Source organism: Xiphophorus hellerii, unplaced genomic scaffold (assembly GCF_003331165.1).
Source record: "Xiphophorus hellerii strain 12219 unplaced genomic scaffold, Xiphophorus_hellerii-4.1 PGA_scaffold_72__1_contigs__length_338794, whole genome shotgun sequence".
Lineage (NCBI taxonomy): Eukaryota > Metazoa > Chordata > Actinopteri > Cyprinodontiformes > Poeciliidae > Xiphophorus > Xiphophorus hellerii.
Window position 1 is genome coordinate 38,359 of NW_022587647.1, and position 22,250 is coordinate 60,608.

The following is a 22,250-nucleotide window of genomic DNA, read 5'->3' on the forward strand; positions in this document are numbered from 1 at the left end:
TGGAGAGTGTTCCTGGGTGAAGTAAAATTGGAGTTGTTGGAGTGTCTTCCGTGCTCAGGGCGAAGCCCTGAGTGCGGCAGGTGCCTCGTCCGTGCTCAGGGCGTAGCCCTGAGTGCGGCAGGTGCCTCGTCCGTGCTCAGGGCGTAGCCCTGAGTGCGGCCAGTGTTGGTGAAAATCCTGAAAATTGCCCAAAGTGTTGTGAAAATAGGTACTTGTGGGAACCTTACCAGAGTGTGTTTTGGAGTGTCCCGAGTGCCTGGAGAGTGTTCCTGGGTGAAGTAAAATTGGAGTTGTTGGAGTGTCTTCCGTGCTCAGGGCGAAGCCCTGAGTGCGGCAGGTGCCTCGTCCGTGCTCAGGGCGTAGCCCTGAGTGCGGCAGGTGCCTCGTCCGTGCTCAGGGCGTAGCCCTGAGTGCGGCCAGTGTTGGTGAAAATCCTGAAAATTGCCCAAAGTGTTGTGAAAATAGGTACTTGTGGGAACCTTACCAGAGTGTGTTTTGGAGTGTCCCGAGTGCCTGGAGAGTGTTCCTGGGTGAAGTAAAATTGGAGTTGTTGGAGTGTCTTCCGTGCTCAGGGCGAAGCCCTGAGTGCGGCAGGTGCCTCGTCCGTGCTCAGGGCGTAGCCCTGAGTGCGGCCAGTGTTGGTGAAAGGGTTAGGGTTAGGGTTAGGATATAGGATGAAAACCAGAAAATGAGTGTGATCAAGCTCAATAACTCAAAAAGTATTTGAGGTAGGGGGCCCATACTTGGCCTCGAGAGTCCTTGGGAACATGTCCACGTACCCTGTAAGTTTGGTGGTTGTGGCTCCTTCCGTTGACATAGCTGCCATAGACACCCATACAAAAAAAAAAGTGATCAAGCTCCATAACTTCCGAACCGTAGGATGACATGTGACCAAACTCGGTGTGTATACATGTCTCGACCCCCTCCAGGTCTCCACCGAGTTTGGTGGCCCTGGCCCCTCCCCTTCCTATAGCTGCCATAGACTCCCATTGATTTTTCAAGTTTCGATAGGAGCGTCGGATCGAGCTGGGAGTCGGTTTTCCGTGCTCAGGGCGTAGCCCTGAGTGCGGGGATGTGTGATATGACAGGGTTGGTGGATGTGTGAAAATGGTGAAAATCGCACTAAGTGTTGTGAAAATAGGTACTTTGGGGAACCTTACCAGAGTGTGTTTTGGAGTGTCCTGAGTGCTTGGAAAGTGGTCCTGGGTGAAGTAAAATTGGAGTTGTTGTAGTGTCTTCCGTGCTCAGGGCGAAGCCCTGAGTGCGGCAGGTGCGTTGTCCGTGCTCAGGGCGAAGCCCTGAGTGCGGCCAGGGTGCATTGTCCGTGCTCAGGGCGAAGCCCTGAGTGCGGGCGGGAGGTGCGTTGTCCGTGCTCAGGGCGAAGCCCTGAGTGCGGCCAGTGTGCCTTGTCCGTGCTCAGGGCGAAGCCCTGAGTGCGGCCAGTGTTGGTGAAAATCCTGAAAATTGCACAAAGTGTTGTGAAAATATGTACTTTGGGGAACCTTACCAGAGTGTGTTTTGGAGTGTCCTGAGTGCAGGGTTAGGGTTAGGGTTAGGGTAAGGGTTAGGGTTAGGGTTAGGGTTAGGGTTAGGGTAAGGGTTAGGGTTAGGGTTAGGGTTAGGGTTAGGGTTAGGGTTAGGGTTAGGGTAAGGGTTAGGGTTAGGGTTAGGATATAGGATGAAAACCAGAAAACGCGTTCGGACAAGCTCGATAACTCAAAAAGTATTTGAGGTATGGGGCCCATACTTGGCCTCGAGAGATCGTCTGAGGGGACCCACGTACCCTGTAAGTTTGGTGGCTGTGGCCCCTTCCTAAGACATAGCTGCCATTGACTCCCATTCATCGGACGAGTTCGGACAAGCTCGATAACTTCCAAAGTATAAGCGGCAAGCTGACCAAACTCGGTGTGTATACATGTCTCGACCCCCTCCAGGTCTCCACCGAGTTTGGTGGCCCTGGCCCCTCCCCTTCCTATAGCTGCCATAGACTCCCATTGATTTTTCAAGTTTCGCTAGGAGCGTCGGATCGAGCTGGGAGTCGGTTTTCCGTGCTCAGGGCGTAGCCCTGAGTGCGGGGATGTGTGATATGCCAGGGTTGGTGGATGTGTGAAAATGGTGAAAATCGCACTAAGTGTTGTGAAAATAGGTACTTGTGGGAACCTTACCAGAGTGTGTTTTGGAGTGTCCCGAGTGCGTGGAGAGTGTTCCTGGGTGAAGTAAAATTGGAGTTGTTGGAGTGTCTTCCGTGCTCAGGGCGAAGCCCTGAGTGCGGCAGGTGCCTCGTCCGTGCTCAGGGCGTAGCCCTGAGTGCGGCAGGTGCCTCGTCCGTGCTCAGGGCGTAGCCCTGAGTGCGGCCAGTGTTGGTGAAAATCCTGAAAATTGCCCAAAGTGTTGTGAAAATAGGTACTTGTGGGAACCTTACCAGAGTGTGTTTTGGAGTGTCCCGAGTGCCTGGAGAGTGTTCCTGGGTGAAGTAAAATTGGAGTTGTTGGAGTGTCTTCCGTGCTCAGGGCGAAGCCCTGAGTGCGGCAGGTGCCTCGTCCGTGCTCAGGGCGTAGCCCTGAGTGCGGCAGGTGCCTCGTCCGTGCTCAGGGCGTAGCCCTGAGTGCGGCCAGTGTTGGTGAAAATCCTGAAAATTGCCCAAAGTGTTGTGAAAATAGGTACTTGTGGGAACCTTACCAGAGTGTGTTTTGGAGTGTCCCGAGTGCCTGGAGAGTGTTCCTGGGTGAAGTAAAATTGGAGTTGTTGGAGTGTCTTCCGTGCTCAGGGCGAAGCCCTGAGTGCGGCAGGTGCCTCGTCCGTGCTCAGGGCGTAGCCCTGAGTGCGGCCAGTGTTGGTGAAAGGGTTAGGGTTAGGGTTAGGATATAGGATGAAAACCAGAAAATGAGTGTGATCAAGCTCAATAACTCAAAAAGTATTTGAGGTAGGGGGCCCATACTTGGCCTCGAGAGTCCTTGGGAACATGTCCACGTACCCTGTAAGTTTGGTGGTTGTGGCTCCTTCCGTTGACATAGCTGCCATAGACACCCATACAAAAAAAAAAGTGATCAAGCTCCATAACTTCCGAACCGTAGGATGACATGTGACCAAACTCGGTGTGTATACATGTCTCGACCCCCTCCAGGTCTCCACCGAGTTTGGTGGCCCTGGCCCCTCCCCTTCCTATAGCTGCCATAGACTCCCATTGATTTTTCAAGTTTCGATAGGAGCGTCGGATCGAGCTGGGAGTCGGTTTTCCGTGCTCAGGGCGTAGCCCTGAGTGCGGGGATGTGTGATATGACAGGGTTGGTGGATGTGTGAAAATGGTGAAAATCGCACTAAGTGTTGTGAAAATAGGTACTTTGGGGAACCTTACCAGAGTGTGTTTTGGAGTGTCCTGAGTGCTTGGAAAGTGGTCCTGGGTGAAGTAAAATTGGAGTTGTTGTAGTGTCTTCCGTGCTCAGGGCGAAGCCCTGAGTGCGGCAGGTGCGTTGTCCGTGCTCAGGGCGAAGCCCTGAGTGCGGCCAGGGTGCATTGTCCGTGCTCAGGGCGAAGCCCTGAGTGCGGGCGGGAGGTGCGTTGTCCGTGCTCAGGGCGAAGCCCTGAGTGCGGCCAGTGTGCCTTGTCCGTGCTCAGGGCGAAGCCCTGAGTGCGGCCAGTGTTGGTGAAAATCCTGAAAATTGCACAAAGTGTTGTGAAAATATGTACTTTGGGGAACCTTACCAGAGTGTGTTTTGGAGTGTCCTGAGTGCAGGGTTAGGGTTAGGGTTAGGGTAAGGGTTAGGGTAAGGGTTAGGGTTAGGGTTAGGGTAGGGTTAGGGTTAGGGTTAGGGTTAGGGTAAGGGTTAGGGTTAGGGTTAGGGTTAGGGGTTAGGGTTAGGGTTAGGGTTAGGGTAAGGGTTAGGGTTAGGGTAAGGGGTTAGGGTTAGGGTTAGGGTTAGGGTTAGGGTTAGGATATAGGATGAAAACCAGAAAACGCGTTCGGACAAGCTCGATAACTCAAAAAGTATTTGAGGTATGGGGCCCATACTTGGCCTCGAGAGATCGTCTGAGGGGACCCACGTACCCTGTAAGTTTGGTGGCTGTGGCCCCTTCCTAAGACATAGCTGCCATTGACTCCCATTCATCGGACGAGTTCGGACAAGCTCGATAACTTCCAAAGTATAAGCGGCAAGCTGACCAAACTCGGTGTGTATACATGTCTCGACCCCCTCCAGGTCTCCACCGAGTTTGGTGGCCCTGGCCCCTCCCCTTCCTATAGCTGCCATAGACTCCCATTGATTTTTCAAGTTTCGCTAGGAGCGTCGGATCGAGCTGGAGTCGGTTTTCCGTGCTCAGGGCGTAGCCCTGAGTGCGGGGATGTGTGATATGCCAGGGTTGGTGGATGTGTGAAAATGGTGAAAATCGCACTAAGTGTTGTGAAAATAGGTACTTGTGGGAACCTTACCAGAGTGTGTTTTGGAGTGTCCCGAGTGCGTGGAGAGTGTTCCTGGGTGAAGTAAATTGGAGTTGTTGGAGTGTCTTCCGTGCTCAGGGCGAAGCCCTGAGTGCGGCAGGGCCTCGTCCGTGCTCAGGGCGTAGCCCTGAGTGCGGCAGGTGCCTCGTCCGTGCTCAGGGCGTAGCCCTGAGTGCGGCCAGTGTTGGTGAAAATCCTGAAAATTGCCCAAAGTGTTGTGAAAATAGGTACTTGTGGGAACCTTACCAGAGTGTGTTTTGGAGTGTCCCGAGTGCCTGGAGAGTGTTCCTGGGTGAAGTAAAATTGGAGTTGTTGGAGTGTCTTCCGTGCTCAGGGCGAAGCCCTGAGTGCGGCAGGTGCCTCGTCCGTGCTCAGGGCGTAGCCCTGAGTGCGGCAGGTGCCTCGTCCGTGCTCAGGGCGTAGCCCTGAGTGCGGCCAGTGTTGGTGAAAATCCTGAAAATTGCCCAAAGTGTTGTGAAAATAGGTACTTGTGGGAACCTTACCAGAGTGTGTTTTGGAGTGTCCCGAGTGCCTGGAGAGTGTTCCTGGGTGAAGTAAAATTGGAGTTGTTGGAGTGTCTTCCGTGCTCAGGGCGAAGCCCTGAGTGCGGCAGGTGCCTCGTCCGTGCTCAGGGCGTAGCCCTGAGTGCGGCCAGTGTTGGTGAAAGGGTTAGGGTTAGGGTTAGGATATAGGATGAAAACCAGAAAATGAGTGTGATCAAGCTCAATAACTCAAAAAGTATTTGAGGTAGGGGGCCCATACTTGGCCTCGAGAGTCCTTGGGAACATGTCCACGTACCCTGTAAGTTTGGTGGTTGTGGCTCCTTCCGTTGACATAGCTGCCATAGACACCCATACAAAAAAAAAAGTGATCAAGCTCCATAACTTCCGAACCGTAGGATGACATGTGACCAAACTCGGTGTGTATACATGTCTCGACCCCCTCCAGGTCTCCACCGAGTTTGGTGGCCCTGGCCCCTCCCCTTCCTATAGCTGCCATAGACTCCCATTGATTTTTCAAGTTTCGATAGGAGCGTCGGATCGAGCTGGGAGTCGGTTTTCCGTGCTCAGGGCGTAGCCCTGAGTGCGGGGATGTGTGATATGACAGGGTTGGTGGATGTGTGAAAATGGTGAAAATCGCACTAAGTGTTGTGAAAATAGGTACTTTGGGGAACCTTACCAGAGTGTGTTTTGGAGTGTCCTGAGTGCTTGGAAAGTGGTCCTGGGTGAAGTAAAATTGGAGTTGTTGTAGTGTCTTCCGTGCTCAGGGCGAAGCCCTGAGTGCGGCAGGTGCGTTGTCCGTGCTCAGGGCGAAGCCCTGAGTGCGGCCAGGGTGCATTGTCCGTGCTCAGGGCGAAGCCCTGAGTGCGGGCGGGAGGTGCGTTGTCCGTGCTCAGGGCGAAGCCCTGAGTGCGGCCAGTGTGCCTTGTCCGTGCTCAGGGCGAAGCCCTGAGTGCGGCCAGTGTTGGTGAAAATCCTGAAAATTGCACAAAGTGTTGTGAAAATATGTACTTTGGGGAACCTTACCAGAGTGTGTTTTGGAGTGTCCTGAGTGCAGGGTTAGGGTTAGGGTTAGGGTAAGGGTTAGGGTTAGGGTAAGGGTTAGGGTTAGGGTTAGGGTTAGGGTTAGGGTTAGGGTAAGGGTTAGGGTTAGGGTAGGGTTAGGGTTAGGGTTAGGGTTAGGGTTAGGGTAAGGGTTAGGGTTAGGGTTAGGGTTAGGGTTAGGGTTAGGGTAAGGGTTAGGGTTAGGGGTTAGGGTTAGGGTTAGGATATAGGATGAAAACCAGAAAACGCGTTCGGACAAGCTCGATAACTGAAAAAGTATTTGAGGTATGGGGCCCATACTTGGCCTCGAGAGATCGTCTGAGGGGACCCACGTACCCTGCAAGTTTGGTGGCTGTGGCCCCTTCCTAAGACATAGCTGCCATTGACTCCCATTCATCGGACGAGTTCGGACAAGCTCGATAACTTCCAAAGTATAAGCGGCAAGCTGACCAAACTCGGTGTGTATACATGTCTCGACCCCCTCCAGGTCTCCACCGAGTTTGGTGGCCCTGGCCCCTCCCCTTCCTATAGCTGCCATAGACTCCCATTGATTTTTCAAGTTTCGCTAGGAGCGTCGGATCGAGCTGGGAGTCGGTTTTCCGTGCTCAGGGCGTAGCCCTGAGTGCGGGGATGTGTGATATGCCAGGGTTGGTGGATGTGTGAAAATGGTGAAAATCGCACTAAGTGTTGTGAAAATAGGTACTTGTGGGAACCTTACCAGAGTGTGTTTTGGAGTGTCCCGAGTGCGTGGAGAGTGTTCCTGGGTGAAGTAAAATTGGAGTTGTTGGAGTGTCTTCCGTGCTCAGGGCGAAGCCCTGAGTGCGGCAGGTGCCTCGTCCGTGCTCAGGGCGTAGCCCTGAGTGCGGCAGGTGCCTCGTCCGTGCTCAGGGCGTAGCCCTGAGTGCGGCCAGTGTTGGTGAAAATCCTGAAAATTGCCCAAAGTGTTGTGAAAATAGGTACTTGTGGGAACCTTACCAGAGTGTGTTTTGGAGTGTCCCGAGTGCCTGGAGAGTGTTCCTGGGTGTAGTAAAATTGGAGTTGTTGGAGTGTCTTCCGTGCTCAGGGCGAAGCCCTGAGTGCGGCAGGTGCCTCGTCCGTGCTCAGGGCGTAGCCCTGAGTGCGGCCAGTGTTGGTGAAAATCCTGAAAATTGCCCAAAGTGTTGTGAAAATAGGTACTTGTGGGAACCTTACCAGAGTGTGTTTTGGAGTGTCCCGAGTGCCTGGAGAGTGTTCCTGGGAGAGGTTTTTGTGAGACGTTCTTACTCCTGTGAGGTTAGGTTAAGTGAAGAATCTTGGGTAGGGTTAGGGTTAGGGTTAGGGTTAGGGTTAGGGTTAGGGTAAGGGTTAGGGTAAGGGTAAGGGTTAGGGTAAGGGTTAGGGTAGGGTAGGGTTAGGGTTAGGATATAGGATGAAAACCAGAAAACGCGTTCGGACAAGCTCGATAACTCAAAAAGTATTTGAGGTATGGGGCCCATACTTGGCCTCGAGAGATCGTCTGAGGGGACCCACGTACCCTGTAAGTTTGGTGGCTGTGGCCCCTTCCTAAGACATAGCTGCCATTGACTCCCATTCATCGGACGAGTTCGGACAAGCTCGATAACTTCCAAAGTATAAGCGGCAAGCTGACCAAACTCGGTGTGTATACATGTCTCGACCCCCTCCAGGTCTCCACCGAGTTTGGTGGCCCTGGCCCCTCCCCTTCCTATAGCTGCCATAGACTCCCATTGATTTTTCAAGTTTCGCTAGGAGCGTCGGATCGAGCTGGGAGTCGGTTTTCCGTGCTCAGGGCGTAGCCCTGAGTGCGGGGATGTGTGATATGCCAGGGTTGGTGGATGTGTGAAAATGGTGAAAATCGCACTAAGTGTTGTGAAAATAGGTACTTGTGGGAACCTTACCAGAGTGTGTTTTGGAGTGTCCCGAGTGCGTGGAGAGTGTTCCTGGGTGAAGTAAAATTGGAGTTGTTGGAGTGTCTTCCGTGCTCAGGGCGAAGCCCTGAGTGCGGCAGGTGCCTCGTCCGTGCTCAGGGCGTAGCCCTGAGTGCGGCAGGTGCCTCGTCCGTGCTCAGGGCGTAGCCCTGAGTGCGGCCAGTGTTGGTGAAAATCCTGAAAATTGCCCAAAGTGTTGTGAAAATAGGTACTTGTGGGAACCTTACCAGAGTGTGTTTTGGAGTGTCCCGAGTGCCTGGAGAGTGTTCCTGGGTGAAGTAAAATTGGAGTTGTTGGAGTGTCTTCCGTGCTCAGGGCGAAGCCCTGAGTGCGGCAGGTGCCTCGTCCGTGCTCAGGGCGTAGCCCTGAGTGCGGCAGGTGCCTCGTCCGTGCTCAGGGCGTAGCCCTGAGTGCGGCCAGTGTTGGTGAAAATCCTGAAAATTGCCCAAAGTGTTGTGAAAATAGGTACTTGTGGGAACCTTACCAGAGTGTGTTTTGGAGTGTCCCGAGTGCCTGGAGAGTGTTCCTGGGTGAAGTAAAATTGGAGTTGTTGGAGTGTCTTCCGTGCTCAGGGCGAAGCCCTGAGTGCGGCAGGTGCCTCGTCCGTGCTCAGGGCGTAGCCCTGAGTGCGGCCAGTGTTGGTGAAAGGGTTAGGGTTAGGGTTAGGATATAGGATGAAAACCAGAAAATGAGTGTGATCAAGCTCAATAACTCAAAAAGTATTTGAGGTAGGGGGCCCATACTTGGCCTCGAGAGTCCTTGGGAACATGTCCACGTACCCTGTAAGTTTGGTGGTTGTGGCTCCTTCCGTTGACATAGCTGCCATAGACACCCATACAAAAAAAAAAGTGATCAAGCTCCATAACTTCCGAACCGTAGGATGACATGTGACCAAACTCGGTGTGTATACATGTCTCGACCCCCTCCAGGTCTCCACCGAGTTTGGTGGCCCTGGCCCCTCCCCTTCCTATAGCTGCCATAGACTCCCATTGATTTTTCAAGTTTCGATAGGAGCGTCGGATCGAGCTGGGAGTCGGTTTTCCGTGCTCAGGGCGTAGCCCTGAGTGCGGGGATGTGTGATATGACAGGGTTGGTGGATGTGTGAAAATGGTGAAAATCGCACTAAGTGTTGTGAAAATAGGTACTTTGGGGAACCTTACCAGAGTGTGTTTTGGAGTGTCCTGAGTGCTTGGAAAGTGGTCCTGGGTGAAGTAAAATTGGAGTTGTTGTAGTGTCTTCCGTGCTCAGGGCGAAGCCCTGAGTGCGGCAGGTGCGTTGTCCGTGCTCAGGGCGAAGCCCTGAGTGCGGCCAGGGTGCATTGTCCGTGCTCAGGGCGAAGCCCTGAGTGCGGGCGGGAGGTGCGTTGTCCGTGCTCAGGGCGAAGCCCTGAGTGCGGCCAGTGTGCCTTGTCCGTGCTCAGGGCGAAGCCCTGAGTGCGGCCAGTGTTGGTGAAAATCCTGAAAATTGCACAAAGTGTTGTGAAAATATGTACTTTGGGGAACCTTACCAGAGTGTGTTTTGGAGTGTCCTGAGTGCAGGGTTAGGGTTAGGGTTAGGGTAAGGGTTAGGGTTAGGGTTAGGGTTAGGGTTAGGGTAAGGGTTAGGGTTAGGGTTAGGGTTAGGGTTAGGGTTAGGGTTAGGGTTAGGGTAAGGGTTAGGGTTAGGGTTAGGATATAGGATGAAAACCAGAAAACGCGTTCGGACAAGCTCGATAACTCAAAAAGTATTTGAGGTATGGGGCCCATACTTGGCCTCGAGAGATCGTCTGAGGGGACCCACGTACCCTGTAAGTTTGGTGGCTGTGGCCCCTTCCTAAGACATAGCTGCCATTGACTCCCATTCATCGGACGAGTTCGGACAAGCTCGATAACTTCCAAAGTATAAGCGGCAAGCTGACCAAACTCGGTGTGTATACATGTCTCGACCCCCTCCAGGTCTCCACCGAGTTTGGTGGCCCTGGCCCCTCCCCTTCCTATAGCTGCCATAGACTCCCATTGATTTTTCAAGTTTCGCTAGGAGCGTCGGATCGAGCTGGGAGTCGGTTTTCCGTGCTCAGGGCGTAGCCCTGAGTGCGGGGATGTGTGATATGCCAGGGTTGGTGGATGTGTGAAAATGGTGAAAATCGCACTAAGTGTTGTGAAAATAGGTACTTGTGGGAACCTTACCAGAGTGTGTTTTGGAGTGTCCCGAGTGCGTGGAGAGTGTTCCTGGGTGAAGTAAAATTGGAGTTGTTGGAGTGTCTTCCGTGCTCAGGGCGAAGCCCTGAGTGCGGCAGGTGCCTCGTCCGTGCTCAGGGCGTAGCCCTGAGTGCGGCAGGTGCCTCGTCCGTGCTCAGGGCGTAGCCCTGAGTGCGGCCAGTGTTGGTGAAAATCCTGAAAATTGCCCAAAGTGTTGTGAAAATAGGTACTTGTGGGAACCTTACCAGAGTGTGTTTTGGAGTGTCCCGAGTGCCTGGAGAGTGTTCCTGGGTGAAGTAAAATTGGAGTTGTTGGAGTGTCTTCCGTGCTCAGGGCGAAGCCCTGAGTGCGGCAGGTGCCTCGTCCGTGCTCAGGGCGTAGCCCTGAGTGCGGCAGGTGCCTCGTCCGTGCTCAGGGCGTAGCCCTGAGTGCGGCCAGTGTTGGTGAAAATCCTGAAAATTGCCCAAAGTGTTGTGAAAATAGGTACTTGTGGGAACCTTACCAGAGTGTGTTTTGGAGTGTCCCGAGTGCCTGGAGAGTGTTCCTGGGTGAAGTAAAATTGGAGTTGTTGGAGTGTCTTCCGTGCTCAGGGCGAAGCCCTGAGTGCGGCAGGTGCCTCGTCCGTGCTCAGGGCGTAGCCCTGAGTGCGGCCAGTGTTGGTGAAAGGGTTAGGGTTAGGGTTAGGATATAGGATGAAAACCAGAAAATGAGTGTGATCAAGCTCAATAACTCAAAAAGTATTTGAGGTAGGGGGCCCATACTTGGCCTCGAGAGTCCTTGGGAACATGTCCACGTACCCTGTAAGTTTGGTGGTTGTGGCTCCTTCCGTTGACATAGCTGCCATAGACACCCATACAAAAAAAAAAGTGATCAAGCTCCATAACTTCCGAACCGTAGGATGACATGTGACCAAACTCGGTGTGTATACATGTCTCGACCCCCTCCAGGTCTCCACCGAGTTTGGTGGCCCTGGCCCCTCCCCTTCCTATAGCTGCCATAGACTCCCATTGATTTTTCAAGTTTCGATAGGAGCGTCGGATCGAGCTGGGAGTCGGTTTTCCGTGCTCAGGGCGTAGCCCTGAGTGCGGGGATGTGTGATATGACAGGGTTGGTGGATGTGTGAAAATGGTGAAAATCGCACTAAGTGTTGTGAAAATAGGTACTTTGGGGAACCTTACCAGAGTGTGTTTTGGAGTGTCCTGAGTGCTTGGAAAGTGGTCCTGGGTGAAGTAAAATTGGAGTTGTTGTAGTGTCTTCCGTGCTCAGGGCGAAGCCCTGAGTGCGGCAGGTGCGTTGTCCGTGCTCAGGGCGAAGCCCTGAGTGCGGCCAGGGTGCATTGTCCGTGCTCAGGGCGAAGCCCTGAGTGCGGGCGGGAGGTGCGTTGTCCGTGCTCAGGGCGAAGCCCTGAGTGCGGCCAGTGTGCCTTGTCCGTGCTCAGGGCGAAGCCCTGAGTGCGGCCAGTGTTGGTGAAAATCCTGAAAATTGCACAAAGTGTTGTGAAAATATGTACTTTGGGGAACCTTACCAGAGTGTGTTTTGGAGTGTCCTGAGTGCAGGGTTAGGGTTAGGGTTAGGGTAAGGGTTAGGGTAAGGGTTAGGGTTAGGGTTAGGGTAGGGTTAGGGTTAGGGTTAGGGTTAGGGTAGGGTTAGGGTTAGGGTTAGGGGTTAGGGTTAGGGTTAGGGTTAGGGTAAGGGTTAGGGTTAGGGTAAGGGGTTAGGGTTAGGGTTAGGGTTAGGGTTAGGGTTAGGATATAGGATGAAAACCAGAAAACGCGTTCGGACAAGCTCGATAACTCAAAAAGTATTTGAGGTATGGGGCCCATACTTGGCCTCGAGAGATCGTCTGAGGGGACCCACGTACCCTGTAAGTTTGGTGGCTGTGGCCCCTTCCTAAGACATAGCTGCCATTGACTCCCATTCATCGGACGAGTTCGGACAAGCTCGATAACTTCCAAAGTATAAGCGGCAAGCTGACCAAACTCGGTGTGTATACATGTCTCGACCCCCTCCAGGTCTCCACCGAGTTTGGTGGCCCTGGCCCCTCCCCTTCCTATAGCTGCCATAGACTCCCATTGATTTTTCAAGTTTCGCTAGGAGCGTCGGATCGAGCTGGGAGTCGGTTTTCCGTGCTCAGGGCGTAGCCCTGAGTGCGGGGATGTGTGATATGCCAGGGTTGGTGGATGTGTGAAAATGGTGAAAATCGCACTAAGTGTTGTGAAAATAGGTACTTGTGGGAACCTTACCAGAGTGTGTTTTGGAGTGTCCCGAGTGCGTGGAGAGTGTTCCTGGGTGAAGTAAAATTGGAGTTGTTGGAGTGTCTTCCGTGCTCAGGGCGAAGCCCTGAGTGCGGCAGGTGCCTCGTCCGTGCTCAGGGCGTAGCCCTGAGTGCGGCAGGTGCCTCGTCCGTGCTCAGGGCGTAGCCCTGAGTGCGGCCAGTGTTGGTGAAAATCCTGAAAATTGCCCAAAGTGTTGTGAAAATAGGTACTTGTGGGAACCTTACCAGAGTGTGTTTTGGAGTGTCCCGAGTGCCTGGAGAGTGTTCCTGGGTGAAGTAAAATTGGAGTTGTTGGAGTGTCTTCCGTGCTCAGGGCGAAGCCCTGAGTGCGGCAGGTGCCTCGTCCGTGCTCAGGGCGTAGCCCTGAGTGCGGCAGGTGCCTCGTCCGTGCTCAGGGCGTAGCCCTGAGTGCGGCCAGTGTTGGTGAAAATCCTGAAAATTGCCCAAAGTGTTGTGAAAATAGGTACTTGTGGGAACCTTACCAGAGTGTGTTTTGGAGTGTCCCGAGTGCCTGGAGAGTGTTCCTGGGTGAAGTAAAATTGGAGTTGTTGGAGTGTCTTCCGTGCTCAGGGCGAAGCCCTGAGTGCGGCAGGTGCCTCGTCCGTGCTCAGGGCGTAGCCCTGAGTGCGGCCAGTGTTGGTGAAAGGGTTAGGGTTAGGGTTAGGATATAGGATGAAAACCAGAAAATGAGTGTGATCAAGCTCAATAACTCAAAAAGTATTTGAGGTAGGGGGCCCATACTTGGCCTCGAGAGTCCTTGGGAACATGTCCACGTACCCTGTAAGTTTGGTGGTTGTGGCTCCTTCCGTTGACATAGCTGCCATAGACACCCATACAAAAAAAAAAGTGATCAAGCTCCATAACTTCCGAACCGTAGGATGACATGTGACCAAACTCGGTGTGTATACATGTCTCGACCCCCTCCAGGTCTCCACCGAGTTTGGTGGCCCTGGCCCCTCCCCTTCCTATAGCTGCCATAGACTCCCATTGATTTTTCAAGTTTCGATAGGAGCGTCGGATCGAGCTGGGAGTCGGTTTTCCGTGCTCAGGGCGTAGCCCTGAGTGCGGGGATGTGTGATATGACAGGGTTGGTGGATGTGTGAAAATGGTGAAAATCGCACTAAGTGTTGTGAAAATAGGTACTTTGGGGAACCTTACCAGAGTGTGTTTTGGAGTGTCCTGAGTGCTTGGAAAGTGGTCCTGGGTGAAGTAAAATTGGAGTTGTTGTAGTGTCTTCCGTGCTCAGGGCGAAGCCCTGAGTGCGGCAGGTGCGTTGTCCGTGCTCAGGGCGAAGCCCTGAGTGCGGCCAGGGTGCATTGTCCGTGCTCAGGGCGAAGCCCTGAGTGCGGGCGGGAGGTGCGTTGTCCGTGCTCAGGGCGAAGCCCTGAGTGCGGCCAGTGTGCCTTGTCCGTGCTCAGGGCGAAGCCCTGAGTGCGGCCAGTGTTGGTGAAAATCCTGAAAATTGCACAAAGTGTTGTGAAAATATGTACTTTGGGGAACCTTACCAGAGTGTGTTTTGGAGTGTCCTGAGTGCAGGGTTAGGGTTAGGGTTAGGGTAAGGGTTAGGGTTAGGGTTAGGGTTAGGGTTAGGGTAAGGGTTAGGGTTAGGGTTAGGGTTAGGGTTAGGGTTAGGGTTAGGGTTAGGGTAAGGGTTAGGGTTAGGGTTAGGATATAGGATGAAAACCAGAAAACGCGTTCGGACAAGCTCGATAACTCAAAAAGTATTTGAGGTATGGGGCCCATACTTGGCCTCGAGAGATCGTCTGAGGGGACCCACGTACCCTGTAAGTTTGGTGGCTGTGGCCCCTTCCTAAGACATAGCTGCCATTGACTCCCATTCATCGGACGAGTTCGGACAAGCTCGATAACTTCCAAAGTATAAGCGGCAAGCTGACCAAACTCGGTGTGTATACATGTCTCGACCCCCTCCAGGTCTCCACCGAGTTTGGTGGCCCTGGCCCCTCCCCTTCCTATAGCTGCCATAGACTCCCATTGATTTTTCAAGTTTCGCTAGGAGCGTCGGATCGAGCTGGGAGTCGGTTTTTCCGTGCTCAGGGCGTAGCCCTGAGTGCGGGGATGTGTGATATGCCAGGGTTGGTGGATGTGTGAAAATGGTGAAAATCGCACTAAGTGTTGTGAAAATAGGTACTTGTGGGAACCTTACCAGAGTGTGTTTTGGAGTGTCCCGAGTGCGTGGAGAGTGTTCCTGGGTGAAGTAAAATTGGAGTTGTTGGAGTGTCTTCCGTGCTCAGGGCGAAGCCCTGAGTGCGGCAGGTGCCTCGTCCGTGCTCAGGGCGTAGCCCTGAGTGCGGCAGGTGCCTCGTCCGTGCTCAGGGCGTAGCCCTGAGTGCGGCCAGTGTTGGTGAAAATCCTGAAAATTGCCCAAAGTGTTGTGAAAATAGGTACTTGTGGGAACCTTACCAGAGTGTGTTTTGGAGTGTCCCGAGTGCCTGGAGAGTGTTCCTGGGTGAAGTAAAATTGGAGTTGTTGGAGTGTCTTCCGTGCTCAGGGCGAAGCCCTGAGTGCGGCAGGTGCCTCGTCCGTGCTCAGGGCGTAGCCCTGAGTGCGGCAGGTGCCTCGTCCGTGCTCAGGGCGTAGCCCTGAGTGCGGCCAGTGTTGGTGAAAATCCTGAAAATTGCCCAAAGTGTTGTGAAAATAGGTACTTGTGGGAACCTTACCAGAGTGTGTTTTGGAGTGTCCCGAGTGCCTGGAGAGTGTTCCTGGGTGAAGTAAAATTGGAGTTGTTGGAGTGTCTTCCGTGCTCAGGGCGAAGCCCTGAGTGCGGCAGGTGCCTCGTCCGTGCTCAGGGCGTAGCCCTGAGTGCGGCCAGTGTTGGTGAAAGGGTTAGGGTTAGGGTTAGGATATAGGATGAAAACCAGAAAATGAGGGTTAGGGTTAGGGTTAGGGTAAGGGTAAGGGTAGGGTTAGGGTTAGGGTAAGGGTTAGGGTTAGGGTTAGGGGTTAGGGTTAGGGTTAGGGTTAGGGTTAGGGTTAGGGTAGGGTTAGGGTTAGGGTAAGGGTAGGGTTAGGGTTAGGGTTAGGGTTAGGGTAGGGTAGGGTTAGGGTAAGGGTAAGGGTTAGGGTTAGGATATAGGATGAAAACCAGAAAACGCGTTCGGACAAGCTCGATAACTCAAAAAGTATTTGAGGTATGGGGCCCATACTTGGCCTCGAGAGATCGTCTGAGGGGACCCACGTACCCTGTAAGTTTGGTGGCTGTGGCCCCTTCCTAAGACATAGCTGCCATTGACTCCCATTCATCGGACGAGTTCGGACAAGCTCGATAACTTCCAAAGTATAAGCGGCAAGCTGACCAAACTCGGTGTGTATACATGTCTCGACCCCCTCCAGGTCTCCACCGAGTTTGGTGGCCCTGGCCCCTCCCCTTCCTATAGCTGCCATAGACTCCCATTGATTTTTCAAGTTTCGCTAGGAGCGTCGGATCGAGCTGGGAGTCGGTTTTCCGTGCTCAGGGCGTAGCCCTGAGTGCGGGGATGTGTGATATGCCAGGGTTGGTGGATGTGTGAAAATGGTGAAAATCGCACTAAGTGTTGTGAAAATAGGTACTTGTGGGAACCTTACCAGAGTGTGTTTTGGAGTGTCCCGAGTGCGTGGAGAGTGTTCCTGGGTGAAGTAAAATTGGAGTTGTTGGAGTGTCTTCCGTGCTCAGGGCGAAGCCCTGAGTGCGGCAGGTGCCTCGTCCGTGCTCAGGGCGTAGCCCTGAGTGCGGCAGGTGCCTCGTCCGTGCTCAGGGCGTAGCCCTGAGTGCGGCCAGTGTTGGTGAAAATCCTGAAAATTGCCCAAAGTGTTGTGAAAATAGGTACTTGTGGGAACCTTACCAGAGTGTGTTTTGGAGTGTCCCGAGTGCCTGGAGAGTGTTCCTGGGTGAAGTAAAATTGGAGTTGTTGGAGTGTCTTCCGTGCTCAGGGCGAAGCCCTGAGTGCGGCAGGTGCCTCGTCCGTGCTCAGGGCGTAGCCCTGAGTGCGGCAGGTGCCTCGTCCGTGCTCAGGGCGTAGCCCTGAGTGCGGCCAGTGTTGGTGAAAATCCTGAAAATTGCCCAAAGTGTTGTGAAAATAGGTACTTGTGGGAACCTTACCAGAGTGTGTTTTGGAGTGTCCCGAGTGCCTGGAGAGTGTTCCTGGGTGAAGTAAAATTGGAGTTGTTGGAGTGTCTTCCGTGCTCAGGGCGAAGCCCTGAGTGCGGCAGGTGCCTCGTCCGTGCTCAGGGCGTAGCCCTGAGTGCGGCCAGTGTTGGTGAAAGGGTTAGGGTTAGGGTTAGGATATAGGATGAAAACCAGAAAATGAGTGTGATCAAGCTCAATAACTCAAAAAGTATTTGAGGTAGGGGGCCCATACTTGGCCTCGAGAGTCCTTGGGAACATGTCCACGTACCCTGTAAGTTTGGTGGTTGTGGCTCCTTCCGTTGACATAGCTGCCATAGACACCCATACAAAAAAAAAGTGATCAAGCTCCATAACTTCCGAACCGTAGGATGACATGTGACCAAACTCGGTGTGTATACATGTCTCGACCCCCTCCAGGTCTCCACCGAGTTTGGTGGCCCTGGCCCCTCCCCTTCCTATAGCTGCCATAGACTCCCATTGATTTTTCAAGTTTCGATAGGAGCGTCGGATCGAGCTGGGAGTCGGTTTTCCGTGCTCAGGGCGTAGCCCTGAGTGCGGGGATGTGTGATATGACAGGGTTGGTGGATGTGTGAAAATGGTGAAAATCGCACTAAGTGTTGTGAAAATAGGTACTTTGGGGAACCTTACCAGAGTGTGTTTTGGAGTGTCCTGAGTGCTTGGAAAGTGGTCCTGGGTGAAGTAAAATTGGAGTTGTTGTAGTGTCTTCCGTGCTCAGGGCGAAGCCCTGAGTGCGGCAGGTGCGTTGTCCGTGCTCAGGGCGAAGCCCTGAGTGCGGCCAGGGTGCATTGTCCGTGCTCAGGGCGAAGCCCTGAGTGCGGGCGGGAGGTGCGTTGTCCGTGCTCAGGGCGAAGCCCTGAGTGCGGCCAGTGTGCCTTGTCCGTGCTCAGGGCGAAGCCCTGAGTGCGGCCAGTGTTGGTGAAAATCCTGAAAATTGCACAAAGTGTTGTGAAAATATGTACTTTGGGGAACCTTACCAGAGTGTGTTTTGGAGTGTCCTGAGTGCAGGGTTAGGGTTAGGGTTAGGGTAGGGTAAGGGTTAGGGTTAGGGTTAGGGTTAGGGTTAGGGTAAGGGTTAGGGTTAGGGTTAGGGTTAGGGTTAGGGTTAGGGTTAGGGTTAGGGTAAGGGTTAGGGTTAGGGTTAGGATATAGGATGAAAACCAGAAAACGCGTTCGGACAAGCTCGATAACTCAAAAAGTATTTGAGGTATGGGGCCCATACTTGGCCTCGAGAGATCGTCTGAGGGGACCCACGTACCCTGTAAGTTTGGTGGCTGTGGCCCCTTCCTAAGACATAGCTGCCATTGACTCCCATTCATCGGACGAGTTCGGACAAGCTCGATAACTTCCAAAGTATAAGCGGCAAGCTGACCAAACTCGGTGTGTATACATGTCTCGACCCCCTCCAGGTCTCCACCGAGTTTGGTGGCCCTGGCCCCTCCCCTTCCTATAGCTGCCATAGACTCCCATTGATTTTTCAAGTTTCGCTAGGAGCGTCGGATCGAGCTGGGAGTCGGTTTTCCGTGCTCAGGGCGTAGCCCTGAGTGCGGGGATGTGTGATATGCCAGGGTTGGTGGATGTGTGAAAATGGTGAAAATCGCACTAAGTGTTGTGAAAATAGGTACTTGTGGGAACCTTACCAGAGTGTGTTTTGGAGTGTCCCGAGTGCGTGGAGAGTGTTCCTGGGTGAAGTAAAATTGGAGTTGTTGGAGTGTCTTCCGTGCTCAGGGCGAAGCCCTGAGTGCGGCAGGTGCCTCGTCCGTGCTCAGGGCGTAGCCCTGAGTGCGGCAGGTGCCTCGTCCGTGCTCAGGGCGTAGCCCTGAGTGCGGCCAGTGTTGGTGAAAATCCTGAAAATTGCCCAAAGTGTTGTGAAAATAGGTACTTGTGGGAACCTTACCAGAGTGTGTTTTGGAGTGTCCCGAGTGCCTGGAGAGTGTTCCTGGGTGAAGTAAAATTGGAGTTGTTGGAGTGTCTTCCGTGCTCAGGGCGAAGCCCTGAGTGCGGCAGGTGCCTCGTCCGTGCTCAGGGCGTAGCCCTGAGTGCGGCAGGTGCCTCGTCCGTGCTCAGGGCGTAGCCCTGAGTGCGGCCAGTGTTGGTGAAAATCCTGAAAATTGCCCAAAGTGTTGTGAAAATAGGTACTTGTGGGAACCTTACCAGAGTGTGTTTTGGAGTGTCCCGAGTGCCTGGAGAGTGTTCCTGGGTGAAGTAAAATTGGAGTTGTTGGAGTGTCTTCCGTGCTCAGGGCGAAGCCCTGAGTGCGGCAGGTGCCTCGTCCGTGCTCAGGGCGTAGCCCTGAGTGCGGCCAGTGTTGGTGAAAGGGTTAGGGTTAGGGTTAGGATATAGGATGAAAACCAGAAAATGAGGGTTAGGGTTAGGGTTAGGGTAAGGGTAAGGGTAGGGTTAGGGTTAGGGTAAGGGTTAGGGTTAGGGTTAGGGGTTAGGGTTAGGGTTAGGGTTAGGGTTAGGGTTAGGGTTAGGTAGGGTTAGGGTTAGGGTAAGGGTAGGGTTAGGGTTAGGGTTAGGGTTAGGGTTAGGGTAGGGTAGGGTTAGGGTAAGGGTAAGGGTTAGGGTTAGGATATAGGATGAAAACCAGAAAACGCGTTCGGACAAGCTCGATAACTCAAAAAGTATTTGAGGTATGGGGCCCATACTTGGCCTCGAGAGATCGTCTGAGGGGACCCACGTACCCTGTAAGTTTGGTGGCTGTGGCCCCTTCCTAAGACATAGCTGCCATTGACTCCCATTCATCGGACGAGTTCGGACAAGCTCGATAACTTCCAAAGTATAAGCGGCAAGCTGACCAAACTCGGTGTGTATACATGTCTCGACCCCCTCCAGGTCTCCACCGAGTTTGGTGGCCCTGGCCCCTCCCCTTCCTATAGCTGCCATAGACTCCCATTGATTTTTCAAGTTTCGCTAGGAGCGTCGGATCGAGCTGGGAGTCGGTTTTCCGTGCTCAGGGCGTAGCCCTGAGTGCGGGGATGTGTGATATGCCAGGGTTGGTGGATGTGTGAAAATGGTGAAAATCGCACTAAGTGTTGTGAAAATAGGTACTTGTGGGAACCTTACCAGAGTGTGTTTTGGAGTGTCCCGAGTGCGTGGAGAGTGTTCCTGGGTGAAGTAAAATTGGAGTTGTTGGAGTGTCTTCCGTGCTCAGGGCGAAGCCCTGAGTGCGGCAGGTGCCTCGTCCGTGCTCAGGGCGTAGCCCTGAGTGCGGCAGGTGCCTCGTCCGTGCTCAGGGCGTAGCCCTGAGTGCGGCCAGTGTTGGTGAAAATCCTGAAAATTGCCCAAAGTGTTGTGAAAATAGGTACTTGTGGGAACCTTACCAGAGTGTGTTTTGGAGTGTCCCGAGTGCCTGGAGAGTGTTCCTGGGTGAAGTAAAATTGGAGTTGTTGGAGTGTCTTCCGTGCTCAGGGCGAAGCCCTGAGTGCGGCAGGTGCCTCGTCCGTGCTCAGGGCGTAGCCCCTGAGTGCGGCAGGTGCCTCGTCCGTGCTCAGGGCGTAGCCCTGAGTGCGGCCAGTGTTGGTGAAAATCCTGAAAATTGCCCAAAGTGTTGTGAAAATAGGTACTTGTGGGAACCTTACCAGAGTGTGTTTTGGAGTGTCCCGAGTGCCTGGAGAGTGTTCCTGGGTGAAGTAAAATTGGAGTTGTTGGAGTGTCTTCCGTGCTCAGGGCGAAGCCCTGAGTGCGGCAGGTGCCTCGTCCGTGCTCAGGGCGTAGCCCTGAGTGCGGCCAGTGTTGGTGAAAGGGTTAGGGTTAGGGTTAGGTAGGATATAGGATGAAAACCAGAAAATGAGTGTGATCAAGCTCAATAACTCAAAAAGTATTTGAGGGTAGGGGGCCCATACTTGGCCTCGAGAGTCCTTGGGAACATGTCCACGTACCCTGTAAGTTTGGTGGTTGTGGCTCCTTCCGTTGACATAGCTGCCATAGACACCCATACAAAAAAAAAAGTGATCAAGCTCCATAACTTCCGAACCGTAGGATGACATGTGACCAAACTCGGTGTGTATACATGTCTCGACCACCTCCAGGTCTCCACCGAGTTTGGTGGCCCTGGCCCCTCCCCTTCCTATAGCTGCCATAGACTCCCATTGATTTTTCAAGTTTCGATAGGAGCGTCGGATCGAGCTGGGAGTCGGTTTTTCCGTGCTCAGGCGTAGCCCTGAGTGCGGGGGATGTGTGATATGACAGGGTTGGTGGATGTGTGAAAATGGTGAAAATCGCACTAAGTGTTGTGAAAATAGGTACTTTGGGGAACCTTACCAGAGTGTGTTTTGGAGTGTCCTGAGTGCTTGAAAGTGGTCCTGGGTGAAGTAAAATTGGAGTTGTTGTAGTGTCTTCCGTGCTCAGGGCGAAGCCCTGAGTGCGGCAGGTGCGTGGTCCGTGCTCAGGGCGAAGCCCTGAGTGCGGCCAGGGTGCATTGTCCGTGCTCAGGGCGAAGCCCTGAGTGCGGGCGGGAGGTGCGTTGTCCGTGCTCAGGGCGAAGCCCTGAGTGCGGCCAGTGTGCCTTGTCCGTGCTCAGGGCGAAGCCCTGAGTGCGGCCAGTGTTGGTGAAAATCCTGAAAATTGCACAAAGTGTTGTGAAAATATGTACTTTGGGGAACCTTACCAGAGTGTGTTTTGGAGTGTCCTGAGTGCAGGGTTAGGGTTAGGGTTAGGGTAAGGGTTAGGGTTAGGGTTAGGGTTAGGGTTAGGGTAAGGGTTAGGGTTAGGGTTAGGGTAGGGTGGGTTAGGGTTAGGGTTAGGGTAAGGGTTAGGGTTAGGGTTAGGTTAGGGTTAGGGTTAGGGTTAGGGTTAGGGTTAGGGTTAGGGTTAGGGTTAGGGTTAGGGTTAGGGTTAGGGTTAGGGTAAGGGTTAGGGTTAGGGTTAGGGTTAGGGGGTAAGGGTTAGGGTTAGGGTAAGGGTTAGGGTAAGGGTTAGGGTTAGGGTTAGGGTTAGGGTAGGGTAGGGTTAGGGTTAGGGTTAGGGTAGGTTAGGGTTAGGGGTTAGGGGTTAGGGTTAGGGTTAGGGTTAGGGTTAGGTTAGGGTTAGGGTTAGGGTTAGGGTTAGGGTTAGGGTAGGGTTAGGGTTAGGGTAAGGGTTAGGGTTAGGGTAAGGGTTAGGGTTAGGGTTAGGGTTAGGGTTAGGGTAAGGGTTAGGGTTAGGGTTAGGGTTAGGGTAGGGTAGGGTTAGGGTAAGGGTTAGGGTTAGGGTTAGGGTTAGGGTTAGGGTTAGGGTTAGGGTTAGGGTTAGGGTAAGGGTAAGGGTTAGGGTTAAGGGTAGGGTTAGGGTGGTAGGGTTAGGATATAGGATGAAAACCAGAAAACGCGTTCGGACAAGCTCGATAACTCAAAAAGTATTTGAGGTGGGGCCCATACTTGGCCTCGAGAGATCGTCTGAGGGGACCCACGTACCCTGTAAGTTTGGTGGCTGTGGCCCCTTCCTAAGACATAGCTGCCATTGACCCATTCATCGGACGAGTTCGGACAAGCTCGATAACTTCCAAAGTATAAGCGGCAAGCTGACCAAACTCGGTGTGGTATAATGTCTCGACCCCTCCAGGTCTCCACCGAGTTTGGTGGCCCTGGCCCCTCCCCTTCCTATAGCTGCCATAGACTCCCATTGATTTTTCAAGTTTCGCTAGGAGCGTCGGATCGAGCTGGGAGTCGGTTTTCCGTGCTCAGGGCGTAGCCCTGAGTGCGGGGATGTGTGATATGCCAGGGTTGGTGGATGTGTGAAAATGGTGAAAATCGCACTAAGTGTTGTGAAAA